We start from the raw sequence: 18,305 nt of genomic DNA, 5'->3' as shown, positions 1-18,305 counted from the left end.
GGAAGAGGGTTAGGGTTTGAAAAATGGATGGGTACGGGGGTTTTTGGGAAAGGTTTTGGGAGACAAGAAAAAGTAGCACAGCATGGACGAACAATTGTGAACATAAACAAATCTTTGGGTACAAACCTATCCATCAATCTTTGAAAGTGCATACACTACTGTAACTGCATGCATGTCAGTTAAAAGTAATTAGTACTTTCGACAACTGTGGAAGAAAGAATGCGACAGTACAGGGCGTGGGTGGAAATATTGATAACTATATTCAACATAAGGTCTCTGTAGCCAGATACCTGAGAGCCTTGCTGGTCACTATAAATCCATTCACAACAACACTCAATGGGGTTGGTCTGGAAGGTGTCAGGTTTACTCCCCGTGATCCAGTCGATGCAAATATGGTTCCACCTCCAAATGTCACCAACACCCAGAAGTGTAAACACAGGGTGTTCGAGGCATTAGGCGGGGGAGAAAAATAACAAACTAAAATAAAAAATGTGGGATGGGTAAAGGTAGGGTCAGCAGGGAAAGGATACCTGTAACAGAAGACAAGACAGGCATCAGTGAAGTGCTGTCCTAACATACAAGGGTACTCTCATATAGTCTCACTAAATAGTCTGCAAGTCTCCCGCCTACTCATGGGAAATGTAGTTTCATAGTACGGTAGGCGCTTAGGGGCTGCGTAACCTGACAGAAGGTATAGTAGATAGAAAAGGATAAATTGCTTTTTTTCTAGGTGTCCCCTCACTCACCAGGGTTGCCCCTTGGTGACATGCTTCATCATTGGGGCCATCCCAGTCCTCTACGGCCTGGGGCGTGCTGCGACTTGCGAATTACGTAGGAGCACTTACAAATGACTATGTGTGGTGCAGATGTGATAGTGGAGTGGACTAAGTGATGTGTTAAGGGATCAATGTAGAAGCAGAGAGAGAGCCAAGAAATGCAGTCACAGTCAGAGAAAAAGGCAAGGGATACTGTATCTATGTGGTTGTAGTGGTCCTGTTGGAAGTGGTAAGTAAGTTGCCCGCAGAAAAAAAATCCTCCTATTAGCGGCACTCCTCCATTGCAGCCGACGCTTCGTCCATCGATGTTGGTCACCAGAAGACACCCTGTCCACTGCCTGCCTGATGCTGAATTGTGGCTCGCTACTGTGAAGCCTGACTCCATCCTTTTTTCCCCATTGCAGAGACTGAAACCCGGCCTGTAATTATTCAACGAAAAACAGGAAGTGATATAATATTACAACACCACTGATAAATAAATATAAGGTATGTAGGCTGTAAACTGTGTTTTAGAACAAAATTAGATCTTCCTAGCAGTGCTCCCACCCAGACCCTTACTAAAGCCAGTCGCAAAAATGTAGAAGACCCCCAATCAAATCTCAAAAAACGAGGCCTAGCAGAAAACTGGTGACAAAACTTACTTTGAAAGTAAAAGTAGGCCGAAGTACCCTAATTACCCATTACCCACCGTGGATTGCATTCAAACCACTTGCAAGCAACCAAGCAAAAGTAGCCATAGCCAGCATCGCTCCAAGACTCGAAATCCCCCCCACTCAAACACATGCAATAGAAATACTGCTAACCCTAACGAACCCTAAGTTAAGAATAGTGGCAAAGGCTTTCTTTAACTATGCCAAATCCCCCCTTTCCCACCATGGATTTTCTTCAAATGACTTGCAACCAAAATTACACATTCTCACGAGTGCTCTAAGACCCCAGAACTCAGTTTGAAAAATCTAGAACACCCCGAAACACATGCAATCCTGCTGCTAGGGCTAACCCTAACGAACCCTAAGTTACAAAAAGTGCCAAAACTAAAGGCTTTTCCGCGCGGATTTTGTCCCAACCACTTCTACCCGGTATTAGACCTTCCCAGGAATGCCCCAAGACCCGGCAACCCACCCGCCAAGAAGCGTAACACCCCCAAACAGGCCAAAAGCAAAATCTCATACTTGCAATATTTCTGGGCCTTCGGTCCAAACGCGCTGCGTAGCTAGGCCATAAGTCGGGGTTGGCACGACGGATTTCCTGAAAAGCAAATGCAATCAAGATTAGAGTGTCCCAGCAGTGCTCCCAGACCACGAAACTCACCCACAAACACCAGGAAGCCCCCCAAACAGGCCCCCGAAAACGCTACATAGAGCAAAATGTCAGAAATAGCCCCAAAAAAAATCGGCCTGGATTTTGTCCCAACCACTTCTACCCGGTATTAGACCTTCCCAGGAATGCCCCAAGACCCGGCAACCCACCCGCCAAGAAGCATAACACCCCCAAACAGGCCAAAAGCAAAATCTCATACTTGCAATATTTCTGGGCCTTCGGTCCAAACGCGCTGCGTAGCTAGGCCATAAGTCGGGGTTGGCACGACGGATTTCCTGAAAAGCAAATGCAATCAAGATTAGAGTGTCCCAGCAGTGCTCCCAGACCACGAAACTCACCCACAAACACCAGGAAGCCCCCCAAACAGGCCCCCAAAAACGCTACATCGAGCAAAATGTCAGAAATAGCCCAAAAAAAAATCGGCCTGGATTTTGTCCCAACCACTTCTACCCGGTATTAGACCTTCCCAGGAATGCCCCAAGACCCGGCAACCCACCCGCCAAGAAGCATAACACCCCCAAACAGGCCAAAAGCAAAATCTCATACTTGCAATATTTCTGGGCCTTCGGTCCAAACGCGCTGCGTAGCTAGGCCATAAGTCGGGGTTGGCACGACGGATTTCCTGAAAAGCAAATGCAATCAAGATTAGAGTGTCCCAGCAGTGCTCCCAGACCACGAAACTCACCCACAAACACCAGGAAGCCCCCCAAACAGGCCCCCGAAAACGCTACATCGAGCAAAATGTCAGAAATAGCCCAAAAAAAAATCGGCCTGGATTTTGTCCCAACCACTTCTACCCGGTATTAGACCTTCCCAGGAATGCCCCAAGACCCGGCAACCCACCCGCCAAGAAGCATAACACCCCCAAACAGGCCAAAAGCAAAATCTCATACTTGCAATATTTCTGGGCCTTCGGTCCAAACGCGCTGCGTAGCTAGGCCATAAGTCGGGGTTGGCACGACGGATTTCCTGAAAAGCAAATGCAATCAAGATTAGAGTGTCCCAGCAGTGCTCCCAGACCACGAAACTCACCCGCAAACAGACGGAACCCCCCCTAAGAGCACCTCAAAGGCAAGCAAGTCATCAAAAACACAAAAAAAATTCCGCCTGGGATTTGGTCCAAAACACTTTTATCCGGTATTAGAGCTTCCCAGCAATGGCCCCAGAGCCGTCAACCCAGGAGAAAACGAGTAGAAGACCCCCAAACAGCCAAAGAGCAAAAGTACAAAAATGGGGACTTAGTCACTTTTTCACAAATTTCCCAAATCACTCCGCGCGCGCTCTGCAGCTAGGCCCTAAGTCCCCTCAGCCACCATGGATTTGCTTCAAACCTCTTGCAAAGTAAAGTATATATAGCCAGCAGTGCTCCCACACCACGAAACTCACCCACAAACACCAGGAAGCCCCCCAAACAGGCCCCCGAAAACGCTACATAGAGCAAAATGTCAGAAATAGCCCAAAAAAAAATCGGCCTGGATTTTGTCCCAACCACTTCTACCCGGTATTAGACCTTCCCAGGAATGCCCCAAGACCCGGCAACCCACCCGCCAAGAAGCATAACACCCCCAAACAGGCCAAAAGCAAAATCTCATACTTGCAATATTTCTGGGCCTTCGGTCCAAACGCGCTGCGTAGCTAGGCCATAAGTCGGGGTTGGCACGACGGATTTCCTGAAAAGCAAATGCAATCAAGATTAGAGTGTCCCAGCAGTGCTCCCAGACCACGAAACTCACCCACAAACACCAGGAAGCCCCCCAAACAGGCCCCCGAAAACGCTACATAGAGCAAAATGTCAGAAATAGCCCAAAAAAAAATCGGCCTGGATTTTGTACCAACCACTTCTACCCGGTATTAGACCTTCTCAGGAATGCCCCAAGACCCGGCAACCCACCCGCCAAGAAGCATAACACCCCCAAACAGGCCAAAAGCAAAATCTCATACTTGCAATATTTCTGGGCCTTCGGTCCAAACGCGCTGCGTAGCTAGGCCATAAGTCGGGGTTGGCACGACGGATTTCCTGAAAAGCAAATGCAATCAAGATTAGAGTGTCCCAGCAGTGCTCCCAGACCACGAAACTCACCCACAAACACCAGGAAGCCCCCCAAACAGGCCCCCGAAAACGCTACATCGAGCAAAATGTCAGAAATAGCCCAAAAAAAAATCGGCCTGGATTTTGTCCCAACCACTTCTACCCGGTATTAGACCTTCCCAGGAATGCCCCAAGACCCGGCAACCCACCCGCCAAGAAGCATAACACCCCCAAACAGGCCAAAAGCAAAATCTCATACTTGCAATATTTCTGGGCCTTCGGTCCAAACGCGCTGCGTAGCTAGGCCATAAGTCGGGGTTGGCACGACGGATTTCCTGAAAAGCAAATGCAATCAAGATTAGAGTGTCCCAGCAATGCTCTCAGACCACGAAACTCACCCACAAACAGACGGAACCCCCCCTAAGAGCACCTCAAAGGCAAGCAAGTCATCAAAAACACAAAAAATTTTCCGCCTCGGATTTGGCACAAACCACTTTTAGTGCTTCCCAGCAATGGCCCCAGACCCGTCAACTCACCTGCAAAGAGGTAGAACAACACCCCCACAAGTGCTGAGTCTTTCTTCATTGGGCGTAAACCAGCCCTCTGCTTTGATGGAAATAGGAGTCTGGAGGAGGAGGATAGAGGAGCATGTTCTTCTGAACTTGTGAACCTGAGGAATGCAGACTGCGGCACCTTCAAATAAATTAGCAAACAAGTGAAGACAGTTCTGCTGATGGGCTTGTTTTTGTGATTATCTGATTAAAGTTTGAATTATATTAACTGTGCACAACAAAGAAAGACAGACACACAGGAATAAAAGTGAATAAGGATGAAAAAGAAAGTTATTGATTCGTTGTCTCATTTTCAGGGCTCGAAGTCGGTATCACGGTCCAGGAATAAGAATAAGGCTTCGTCATCATACTCTGCGAATTCAGCCAGGGTGGGGTCAGTGCCACCTGACAGAGTAGAAATTCTCTCATCTATGGTGCTGGCCACCTCCTCTTCATCCGGCACGCTCTCTCGTACTCTTATATCTGGTGGTATGAGGTGCTGATTCATCTTGATCATTGTTAACCTCTCCACATTTTTGGGCGAGAGGCGGCTCCGTTTGGGAGTTACAATCCCACCAGCCGCACTGAAAACCCGTTCAGAAGACACACTTGCGAGTGGGCAAGACAAGTAGTTTAAAGCCAGGTTGGTGAGCTGTGGCCACAATTCTTTTTTCCCATGCCAATACGCCAATGGGTCAGAATTAACATAGACCTCTGTGGAGTCGTTCAGATAGTCCTTCACCATCGATTCAAGGTCCTCCTCCAAGGTTCCTCCACTTTGCGTAGCTCTTGCTGTGCCTCTGACCTTTTGAGAACCAAACCCACGCAGAGCTAGCCAATCCTCTTCAGCCTCCAATGTTTCTGTTGTCTTTCGTGCAGATGATCCGGTTGCCGGTGTCTTTAACGGCTGAGAGGTCACTTGTGCCACAGCCACAGGTGCAGAAGTGGATTGTTTTGACTGGGGATGGCCTGCTGATGTACTGCCATTTCCTTCAATTTCCAGCCGTTCTGTTTCAAACTTCTTGGCTGACAAGGCTAGCCAACGTTTGTACTTTGTAACATCTTCATCAGCAAAAGGAAAGAATGCTCTGCCTGCCAGCGCCTTTTTGTAGCGTGGATCCAGAATAGTAGCACAAATGTAATGCTGTTCTGAGTGGATCTTTTTAAGACGTTCATCACCTTGTAGGAGCTCTAATAATTGCTCAGCCAGAAGCAAAGAAGAGTCTTTCTTTTTGTCATCTTTTCGAAACACAGAACACACCTCCTTCAGTTGGTCCTCCAGCATGTACAACAATGGGATAGCTTTTCCCAAATTAGAGTCCTCCTTGCTGACTGCACGCGTGAAGACCTCAAAAGGACGAAGCATGCGTGTTAGGCTTTCAACTATGTTCCATTGCGGCCCACCCATCCTCAGCTCCTCTATACCCTCTTTCAAGAAATATTGATCGAGTTGCGTATACTGCTCATACAGACGCTCAAGCATGTAGAAGGTTGAGTTCCAACGTGTTACCACCTCCTGGATGAGTGCTTTCACTGGCATTTGACATTGATATAGCATGCTCCTCAGCTGCTTGCGGGCCTTAAAAGAATGCCTGAAATGCTTGCAAATTTTTCGGCAGTTCTCCAATACACTGTACGCTGCACTGCGTTTATTACCCAAGAATTTTTGGACAACCAGGTTTATACAGTGCGCCAAACACGGCACTCTGAAATAGTAACCGTCCCTCATGGCCTTAACTATATTGGAGCCATTGTCCGTGGAAACATAACCAACCTTGCGTTTTAGTGGGGACAGACAGTTAAGGACCTTTGTGTTAAAGACATCCAAAATGTTTTCTGCTGTGTGACGTTTCTCCAAACCAAACATGGCTAGTGTTGCATGTTTCCGAGCACCTTTAAAAACAATGTTAGTGTCAACACCTGAGTTTAGCTTTGCTTTAGCCCCTGAAAAAGAGACCCAGTGTGCAGTGATGCACATGTAATCAGCGCCTGCGCCACTGGTCCACATGTCTGTTGTCAGATGTATAGTGTGAACAGCACTCTTCTGCAAAGCTGCCCCAATCACCTTCAGAACATCTTCATGTAGTGCTGGAACCGCAACTCGGGCAAAATAGAACCGGCTAGGAACCTTCCATTTAGGGCAGAGCACTGCCACTAATTCTAGAAAACCAACCCCTTCTACAAAAGAAAAAGGGAGAAGGTCCAGAGCTAGCATTTTAGCCAGCTTAGTGTTATACAGACGGGTCATTGGGTGGTTGCGTTCATATTGCGCTTCTGTAAACAACATCTTTTTAATGTTGCCCTGGACCAATGATTTACGGGATGATGATGATCTCTTCGACCCAGTTACGCTCGCTGATGAACTTTTCCGCATTGATGTCTCACTCTCTCCCACACTCTTAGTGTGGCTCCCATGGGGTGTGCTGCTGACATGGGAACTGGGTGTAAGTGAAGTGTTTGAATCGTCTTCTTCTACCTCCTCGTCATCAGCAGATGACAAATCAACGTTTTCATTACGTGCAATTCCGGCTTTCTTGACCGCCTCTAGGTGCGGAAACCATTCGACAGCGTGCCTTCTCTCAAGATGACCTCTCTGGCCTCCGGTACCATAGTTAGAACCAAGCTTACCACGACTAAATCGAAGCTTACAAAGGCTACAAATGGCTACGTTTTCCTTTTTTGGGCAAACACTAAAGAAGTCCCAAACTGGAGACTTGAAATGTCTTCGGGGGCCGGAGGAGGCGGCGATACTGGTGGTGGTGGTCCTGCTGCTAATGACAGATGAAGTGGAGGATGTGGATTGCCGAACTTCAGTACGTTTTGCACTTTCACCACCACGAATTGAGGTCGAGGACGAGGTGGGTACCTTCTTGCGAAGAAATATGGAAGCGGTAGGTTTTGGTGTACTACTTAACTCCAAATCTAATGATTCCATTTCCATTGCCTCCTCGCCGACATCATCATCACGCTCAGCAGCTTCTCGGGATAGGGTCAAAATGTCTCTTTGCTGCATGCCCGGTGGGGCTGCAGTGACCTTTGTGATGACTGGCTCGTCGTCATCGTGAGAGGCTTCATCACCAGCAGTATCTGTCACTTCTTGTTGAGCCTCATCACACTCCATAGGTTTGAGTTTTTGGACGACCTTCCTTTTACGCTTAGGTGCCGGTGTCAGATCATGGTGTGCCTCTGCCTCACTGTCAGACCGCAGTTGTTGTGGTTCCCAAGACAGATCACTTGCACCAGAACGAGGTGGGCTTGAAGAAGATGTAGACACCCCCCTTGATCTTTTCCTTGCTAGGGATGTGGAAGACAATGAATGATCATCAGGAGGAGTGGCTTCCAATGATACCTCAGCTTCAATGTCGATTTCCAAATGTGCCCCTACTTCGGGAGGAACAACTATTGTGGGCACTTGTGAACCTCCATGCACCTTTGCTTGCGCATCTCCTTTTGCTGCCTCTCCTTCCACATGTACTTGGGCGTGTACTTGCACATGGTGTTGTTGCGGCTGTGGTTGTTCAACACTTGTCAGATGAGTTACAACAACCTGTGTTGATTCAGGGACATTGCTGCTACTTTCTTGCGATGAGCCAACATCACTGGTCGATGGTGATTGGAGAAGTACACTGACTGCCTCTGAAGCACTCAAGGGCTTTGACTTAAGTTGCCTTGGTGGTGGAGGCACTGAACCCAATGGAGCAGGGGTGCTGCTCTCAGGTTGGTCCCCAGCAGATTCTGCTGCTGCAGGCGTACTTTTTTTTTTGCTCCCAAAAAAAGTGGCGGGTGGCACACCAGCCTCCTTGGTAACTTGCTTCTTCTGCTCCTTACTAGCAACTTTCTTGCTAGAGGAGCTACGGAGAACTTTCTTTGGGGGCGGGGCCATCTTCTTCAGAGCAGGTCAGACAGCAGGCCGCAGTTGCACGAATTGTAGAGTTGTCTGAGGCCAGACGTGACGTCGCGTGACGTTATGCTGCACACACACACGCACCGCTGCAGGACTTCTTCCTGGCACTGGTGGTTCTCTTGAGTCTTGTGCACCTAAAAAAAATGGAAGACAGAGGAACATCAGTTCAGTTATAGAGCACAAAAAAATCGAAAAACACTGCAAAATCAGCACAATCCCAATCCATCCATGCCCTCCATAATGTTTAAATTCAAGACAACCCACAGAAAGACTAGGCCCATGCAAGACTCACTACCCCTGGGCATAAATAAAGGTTGAAAAGTAGGCAAAATGGTTGGAGGCCTAACAACAAAGCCTGCATTCAAAATGGCCACTTGCCTGCCAGCACATGGCCAGTGCCTGTAGCTGCACTCAAAATGGCCACCAGCCACATGGCATGTCCCTCCCCATGAACACCCCCAAAAATCGAAAAACACTGCAAAATCAGCACAATCCCATTCAATCCATGGCCTCCATGATGTTTAAATTCAAGACAACCCACAGAAAGACTAGGCCCATGCTAGACTCAAATACCCCTGGTGAAAAGGCCACAAGTACAGGCCCAAAAATCGAAAAACACTGCAAAATCAGCACAATCCTATTCCATCCATGGCCTCCATGATGTTTAAATTCAAGACAGCCCACAGAAAGACTAGGCCCATGCTAGACTCAAATACCCCTGGTGAAAAGGCCACAAGTACATGCCCAAAAATCGAAAAACACTGCAAAATCAGCACAATCCCATTCAATCCATGGCCTCCATGATGTTTAAATTCAAGACAACCCACAGAAATACTAGGCCCATGCAAGACTCACTACCCCTGGGCATAAATAAAGGTTGAAAAGTAGGCAAAATGGTTGGAGGCCTAACAACAAAGCCTGCATTCAAAATGGCCACTTGCCTGCCAGCACATGGCCAGTGCCTGTAGCTGCACTCAAAATGGCCACCAGCCACATGGCATGTCCCTCCCCATGAACACCCCCAAAAATCGAAAAACACTGCAAAATCAGCACAATCCCATTCAATCCATGGCCTCCATGATGTTTAAATTCAAGACAACCCACAGAAAGACTAGGCCCATGCTAGACTCAAATACCCCTGGTGAAAAGGCCACAAGTACAGGCCCAAAAATCGAAAAACACTGCAAAATCAGCACAATCCTATTCCATCCATGGCCTCCATGATGTTTAAATTCAAGACAGCCCACAGAAAGACTAGGCCCATGCTAGACTCAAATACCCCTGGTGAAAAGGCCACAAGTACAGGCCCAAAAATCGAAAAACACTACAAAATCAGCACAATCCCATTCAATCCATGGCCTCCATGATGTTTAAATTCAAGACAACCCACAGAAATACTAGGCCCATGCAAGACTCACTACCCCTGGGCATAAATAAAGGTTGAAAAGTAGGCAAAATGGTTGGAGGCCTAACAACAAAGCCTGCATTCAAAATGGCCACTTGCCTGCCAGCACATGGCCAGTGCCTGTAGCTGCACTCAAAATGGCCACCAGCCACATGGCATGTCCCTCCCCATGAACACCCCCAAAAATCAAAAAACACTGCAAAATCAGCACAATCCCATTCAATCCATGGCCTCCATGATGTTTAAATTCAAGACAACCCACAGAAAGACTAGGCCCATGCTAGACTCAAATACCCCTGGTGAAAAGGCCACAAGTACAGGCCCAAAAATCGAAAAACACTGCAAAATCAGCACAATCCTATTCCATCCATGGCCTCCATGATGTTTAAATTCAAGACAGCCCACAGAAAGACTAGGCCCATGCTAGACTCAAATACCCCTGGTGAAAAGGCCACAAGTACAGGCCCAAAAATCGAAAAACACTGCAAAATCAGCACAATCCCATTCAATCCATGGCCTCCATGATGTTTAAATTCAAGACAACCCACAGAAAGACTAGGCCCATGCAAGACTCACTACCCCTGGGCATAAATAAAGGTTGAAAAGTAGGCAAAATGGTTGGAGGCCTAACAACAAAGCCTGCATTCAAAATGGCCACTTGCATGCCAGCACATGGCCAGTGCCTGTAGCTGCACTCAAAATGGCCACCAGCCACATGGCATGTCCCTCCCCATGAACACCCCCAAAAATCGAAAAACACTGCAAAATCAGCACAATCCCATTCAATCCATGGCCTCCATGATGTTTAAATTCAAGACAACCCACAGAAAGACTAGGCCCATGCTAGACTCAAATACCCCTGGTGAAAAGGCCACAAGTACAGGCCCAAAAATCGAAAAACACTGCAAAATCAGCACAATCCTATTCCATCCATGGCCTCCATGATGTTTAAATTCAAGACAGCCCACAGAAAGACTAGGCCCATGCTAGACTCAAATACCCCTGGTGAAAAGGCCACAAGTACAGGCCCAAAAATCGAAAAACACTGCAAAATCAGCACAATCCCATTCAATCCATGGCCTCCATGATGTTTAAATTCAAGACAACCCACAGAAAGACTAGGCCCATGCAAGACTCACTACCCCTGGGCATAAATAAAGGTTGAAAAGTAGGCAAAATGGTTGGAGGCCTAACAACAAAGCCTGCATTCAAAATGGCCACTTGCCTGCCAGCACATGGCCAGTGCCTGTAGCTGCACTCAAAATGGCCACCAGCCACATGGCATGTCCCTCCCCATGAACACCCCCAAAAATCGAAAAACACTGCAAAATCAGCACAATCCCATTCAATCCATGGCCTCCATGATGTTTAAATTCAAGACAACCCACAGAAAGACTAGGCCCATGCTAGACTCAAATACCCCTGGTGAAAAGGCCACAAGTACAGGCCCAAAAATCGAAAAACACTGCAAAATCAGCACAATCCTATTCCATCCATGGCCTCCATGATGTTTAAATTCAAGACAGCCCACAGAAAGACTAGGCCCATGCTAGACTCAAATACCCCTGGTGAAAAGGCCACAAGTACAGGCCCAAAAATCGAAAAACACTGCAAAATCAGCACAATCCCATTCAATCCATGGCCTCCATGATGTTTAAATTCAAGACAACCCACAGAAATACTAGGCCCATGCAAGACTCACTACCCCTGGGCATAAATAAAGGTTGAAAAGTAGGCAAAATGGTTGGAGGCCTAACAACAAAGCCTGCATTCAAAATGGCCACTTGCCTGCCAGCACATGGCCAGTGCCTGTAGCTGCACTCAAAATGGCCACCAGCCACATGGCATGTCCCTCCCCATGAACACCCCCAAAAATCGAAAAACACTGCAAAATCAGCACAATCCCATTCCATCCATGGCCTCCATGATGTTTAAATTCAAGACAGCCCACAGAAAGACTAGGCCCATGCTAGACTCAAATACCCCTGGTGAAAAGGCCACAAGTACAGGCCCAAAAATCGAAAAACACTGCAAAATCAGCACAATCCCATTCCATCCATGGCCTCCATGATGTTTAAATTCAAGACAGCCCACAGAAAGACTAGGCCCATGCACCACTCACTACCCCTGGTCAAGGCCCCAACAACAGGTCAAAAATCGAAAAACACAAAATTTTACAACAAAAAAAAAATCGAAAAACACAGAAAAATCAGCACAATCCCAATTCATCTATGGCCTCCATGATGTTTAAGTTCAAGACAACCCACAGAAAGAATCAGTCCACCCACCACTGAGTACCCTGGGCCCTGGGCAAAAGGCCCCAAAACAGCCCAAAAATCGAAAATCCCAAAATTTTAGTTGCAGCAACTGTAATGCCCCAAACAAACTTACTTGTAAAATTTCTAATCCAACAGTGATCCAAACAAAGTCAAAAAGGCCTCAAATCCAAAGATCCAGCAGCATCCACAAAAAGTAATCCTTCCAGGTCCACATCCAAATGAAAAGTGACCAGGAGATGGACAAAGCACTGGGAGGAGCCTGCTGAACAGGAACAGGAAGTTGAAGACTATGGGGCACTTCCTTCCTCCCACCCCCCTGCCCCCTCCCCAAAATGGACTCCTCGCTAAAAAAGTGCAGGCAAATGTCAAACTAAGGAGTTATTCACATAAAAATCATCATTTCTAGAAGGTTTATGCTGCTTGCTGGTGGATTTCTTGTGCAGAATTGCAAATTTATATTTTCGCTCGCCGCATCTCAAATCTCGCAATTGCGAAGTACCGCGAGACGTGATCTCGCCGTACTCGCGTTGACAAACTCTCGCTGTGCAAGTTGGCAAGCCGCGATGACGTAATCGCGCTCGCCAAATTCCCGCGGGATCACACAGCAAGATCCAAAATGGCGCAGCACTCGCAAAATATCGAGAAAAACAACTCGGCAAACGATGAGAAACGCCGCGCGCCGCAAAAATTGTATCACCAACGCCGCGCGCCGCCAAAAAAATCCGCTCTGTGCGAATTTGCGGATTTTGCGGGAAATCCGCAAATCTCGCGGATTGCGGATTTCCCGAAAATCCGCAAAATCCGCGAGCGGAACGGATTTTCCGCCCACGCTTACTCCTGATGCCTTTGTCAGTTTCCTTAGCTCCACTAGGTTAACTGCAGCAGGCACGAGGAGGCTTTAAAAGAGAGAGAGAAAGGGAAGGATAGGGAAGGTAGACAGAGAGAGCGGTCAGAGAGGGAGAAGGAAAATGAGGGAAGAGAAGGAAAAGCAAGAGAGAGAATGGATGGATGGATGGGTGGGTGGGTGCATGGACGGATGGATGGATGGATGGATGGATGGATGGACAGACGGACGAATGGTCTGAGAGAGATTGTGCAAGGAGAGGAAGAGAGCAGGGCTGGTTTGAGATTTTTGACCAGGGCGGCTTTTGGCTCCCCAGTCCTAGGATGGTGTACACAGTAAATGTTCCATGACCACAATGTTGTCAGTCGCTCAGGGGTCTCCTACCAGAGTCAGACAAAAAAATTGTTCAGGAGGTTTGAAACTAACCGGGTACTAGGTTGCCTAGTCTTTCAGCCCCACCCACAAAGTACAGGTTGCCGAAAGGCATGTTCATTCTAGCCGGTAGATATCAATAAGGCAGCGGGTGTAATGCCACTGGGTCCCCCACAGTGAGGGCTCCGCGCAGTGAGGGACCCACCGCTCACCAGTATTTAGTGCTTTATACTACTTAGACACAGGGCATGGGGCCCGTTTTTTTTGCTTGCATTAGGTCCATGAAAGCCTTATTGTGCCACTGTGTCCAGTGACCTAACAAGCATTTGCAATGCAATCGGTCTCGCCTTTGGTACCTTATATGTGTTTAGCTATGCAGCACATTAGCCTGGGTGCTGAAACATCTACTGTTCTTTAACATGGAGGGAAAGTAAGCACCAAACTGCGTGACACCCCAGGTGTGGGAACACATGGAGAGAAATATTGCCTTTCAGCGGAAAATGATATTGTCCAAAGCTCTGTTTTTATTATAAAATCAGGGCCTTCAGTTGTCATATCACTGAAAATACACAATTTGATTTTTTTTTATTGTCTACAGGTGCTCATGGAAGACAATTTCTATGGAATGAAATCTAGAGAATGTTAAAGTGATTCTGGTATTTTATTCACCTCTGCTGGTTTATCAAGAAGGTTAAATAGAGACAGTTGCCAGAAAAATTTTAAAAAAGAAAGACCCTCAGCAGAAAGAAATGCTGGTATTTTATTGACCTCTGCTGGTTGTTTTCTATCACGACAATTAAATAGAGGCAGTTGAACAAGCAGAAAGCAAGTCTGTTCTTTCACTTACCTCTACTGGTCATTTTTCTATCCAGACAGTTAAATAGAGACAGTTGAACAGAAAAAAAGTCCCTAAGCAGAGCAGACAAGTCCAAGGGCTGATCTCCAGAGCCCACAAGTACATTTACTTATAAATATATACTAAAGTATATACAAGAGGTCTTGAATGCTCGACCTAAAAAAGGACAAGCTCTTCATTTAACTTCTCACGAGTGATGGTGGCAAGGGAGTCAAAATAGAAGCGACCTCTACCCTGCCATGTTGGTGCCAGGAGGAGGCCGCGCCTGTGTGGCACGCAGGTGTGAGTAACTCCACTAGTTTCCAGCTTTATGTTGCTAGGTAACATGGTTGGGCTGGTGATGTATGCTGCAATGTTAACAGGGCGGACCCATGCCATGATCGGGGTCTTTTATGCATGCTGAAAACCTATTAATGTGTGTGTGTCACGTTATTTGCCTAGGCAGGCATGGCAAATGTGTAGGGCCTACAGGAGGCACTTCAGAGCCTGTGCTAAGCCCCCAAGCACACACCAGAGGCCGGGTCACACTTATACAGGACACTGCCCCAGCTTGGTACCATGAGCCACATTACAGAAAACAATTAGCCTTTCAATGCAGTACCACAGTTCTGCCTCTCACTTCCCAAGGACTAGCTTGATCTTCCATCCATCATGTGTGTCTTTTACTTTCTCATCCTAAGTGTGCCCGATACGCCCAGACGTGGGTCCCATGATCACTCTGCCACCGACTCAAGATAGCCTGGCTGATGAGGGGTGATGCCCCGAAACTGGTCCCAGGATGCTTGTTTCCGGTCCAGTGAGGGGATGTATGACGTTACAATGCATGCTTTTACCACGCATGCCTTTACAACACGGTTTTTACAACGCATGCCTTTACAACGCATAGTGCTTTTGGGGTGCTGGATAGTGAATAGTTTAGTTTACTATTCCAACTCCAGTCCCTGTGGATAGTAGGGAAGGTGTTGGATAGTACATTAAACCTATTCCCTATCCTAGAGCGCCCCCCAGGGCAATGCGTTGTAATGGTTTGCGTTGTAAAAGTTGCGTCGTAATGGTAGTGCATTGTAAAAGTTTCGTTGTAAAGGTTGTTTACCCCAGTGAGGACGTGGCTTGGCAGTTCGGGCTGAACTGTTCCCATGAGGAGCAGGGCCATGACTGATTTGCATATGGCTGGGTCTAACCTAGGGGTGCCATTGTGAGCAAAAGAACAATAGATTTAACCCAGATCTCTTGACTGGGGGTGACTGTTTGATTTGTTCAGCATTCCATCCTTCATTTGTGTGTCTTTTGATGATCTTCAAGAAAGAGCAAGGATTCGCTCATGGGCGTGCCATGCGGGAGTAGGTCAGCCTGAGCAAGGATACCTTTGTAAGCTCTCGTCCCTTATATGCACCCTCAGGTGCGCAGTAACTGTGCGCCACATTGTCGATGGTTATGATAACAAGGTTCTGAAAAACAAAAACCAGGACTTTCCACGAATATAAAAGTACGACTACAATTTTACTTCGACCATGGACCAAGGGCCCAGATGATTTATCGACATAGACCAAACAGACAATGAGCCAGTACGAGTAATTAAATGCAATTTTACACTTACTATCATCTGTTGTATTCAAATTGCTTTCTGATAGGAACTGCTAACTAATCCTGCACGACAACACATGAAAACTTGCCTCCATGTGTAGTTCACCCTATTTGAATACCAGGACTTGTGCTAAATTTACTGAAATTTGCCAGGACACAACTGGGACTGTCCCAGAAAATCTGGGAAGCCTGGTTACCCTATGAGTGGTGCTCAGTGTGCCTCCAAATAGCCTTTTTTGCTGTGTGTCCATATCAGCAGTACAGAGCGGAGGCATTCGCTTATTTGCAGGGGCAATCATCCATACAAATGTGTGAACACCCCCTTGAGTTTACATAGGTGCAAAGTGCACCCATGATATCCCTATTAGAGAAGTTACCACACATGCCCGAAGGCCAGAAGATGTGTAGAAAGCAATTGAGGCCCGCTTACTTCAGTAATACAGCCTGAGGAGGCTATCAGTGTGTGTTGTTAACAATATGGCTGCCAGCCCTTGGTCCACTGGAAGGCGGAATGGGGATATGCAAGCCTGAAGAACCAGGGAGTGGACTTCCGTGTTAACTGTCACTGTCAACCAGTGCTTAATTTGAGCCAGTTGTTGTCAGTGCTCATCACCAGCACTTCAACATCAACACAGCACTTTTCAGCACCATTTAAGGACACATTCATTTTTGGTAGGCACGGGGTGATTAAGTGATTTACCCAGAATCAAAGGATGTTGAGTCGATGCCGAGACTCGAGCCTGGATCCGAAGTCGGTAACTCTGGCCATAATACCACATCCTCTCTTCACTTTCATGGTTAGTAGATGGTTGTGTTTTAGGCGAGGCTATCAGGCGAAATGGGCTGGTGCAAGCTGCCTCCTGACGAGAGCCCCGGCACTTATGTTTTTACAAATTAACCACTGCGGTCATCGCCTTTACACTGTGGCATGCACTGTCTCTGTACCCTATATTTCACAAAAGGCCTAAAAACGGATCTGTGCAGAGCCATCTTTGCTTAAACTCCTTTGAAGTGGGGTAGTTATTGAAGAATATTGGACTGGGGCCCTCTGGGAGCCGATTTGACACTGACTTGTCCCTCATCAGAACATCCACACTCTTAGCTTCAGCACCCTGAAAAAGCAGTATGGTGAGGCTCAGCACTATACAAAACTAAAATAATAAGCGAAAGATTGGCCCACTCTGTACATATAGTTTTCAGAGAATTAGGCAGCACTCCACCTGTTGAACCACTCATGCAGCACTCCTAAATATCACGTAGGGAATATTGTAGGACCTTAATATCGTAGACAGAATATCGAGGGGTCAAACTGTGAAAGGTAAGTATGTATATATTTTCTCTACCGAACGCCACATATCTGCACCTTGATGATATATGTATTTTAAAGGTACATAGATCTGGAGTTAAGGGGCACATGCATCAATATTGCATTTTGCGATTCCTTAATTGCGAAAAATAAGGAATCGCAATTAAGGAATTGCAACCTGCAATGCATCAAGAAATCGCTATAAAAATTGCGATTTCTTAAAATTCCTTAATTGCGATTCTCTAATTGAGAATCGCAATTAAGGAATACCTCCCCATCCATTCCTATGGGCCTAGAGGCCCATAGGAATGAATGGAAAGACATTCTTAATTTGCAATTCACCATTAGAAATTCGCAAATTAAGAATGCAATTTCAAGGGTGCAGGGGTGTCCAAAGGACACCCTGTTGCACCCCTGAAATCTGCTTAGAAGTACATTTTGCACACTCACATGCCCCAAGGGCATGTGTGTGTGTAAAATGGAACTTTGAAAAATGCACTTTAGTGCATTTTTCAAAGTTTTTCGCAAATTACCATGAAGGTCAACTTCATGCTAATTTGCTCCCCTTATTTGCGAATTCACTAATTTTTAGAGTTTGATGCATTGCATTTAAGGAATCTCAAGCAATTGTAATTTAAGAAATTACAATTTTGCGATTTCTTAATTGCGTAAATTACAAAAATGTTAATGCATCCCAAAAATGGGAATTGGATTCGCAAACGGCCAAATTTTGCGAATCGCACCATTTGCGAATGCAATTTCCTTTGATGCATGTGCCCCTAAGAGTAATACATCTATATTTCCTCTATGTGCACTTACCTTTCGATACACGACAATATACCTATGCTCGATGTTTCGAGGTACAGTCACACAGAGAGTGGGCCCTTGGGTCCAGTAAAGTGACCACAGGCAAAGGACGCTGGCCAACACTCGAGGATAGTGGAGGGACCTAGACTGGTTGTAAAAGTTGGTAAAATCTCTTTTTTTGTGGTCAGCTTGGTTTGAGCCCTCCTTTTGGAAAAAGTTTGATGGTATTAAAAACATGTAGAATTTGCGAATAAATGGATATATTTGCTGGA

This window comes from Lissotriton vulgaris, chromosome 7 (assembly GCF_964263255.1).
Source record: "Lissotriton vulgaris chromosome 7, aLisVul1.2, whole genome shotgun sequence".
NCBI lineage: Eukaryota > Metazoa > Chordata > Amphibia > Caudata > Salamandridae > Lissotriton > Lissotriton vulgaris.
Note: the sequence above shows the minus strand (reverse complement) of the source record.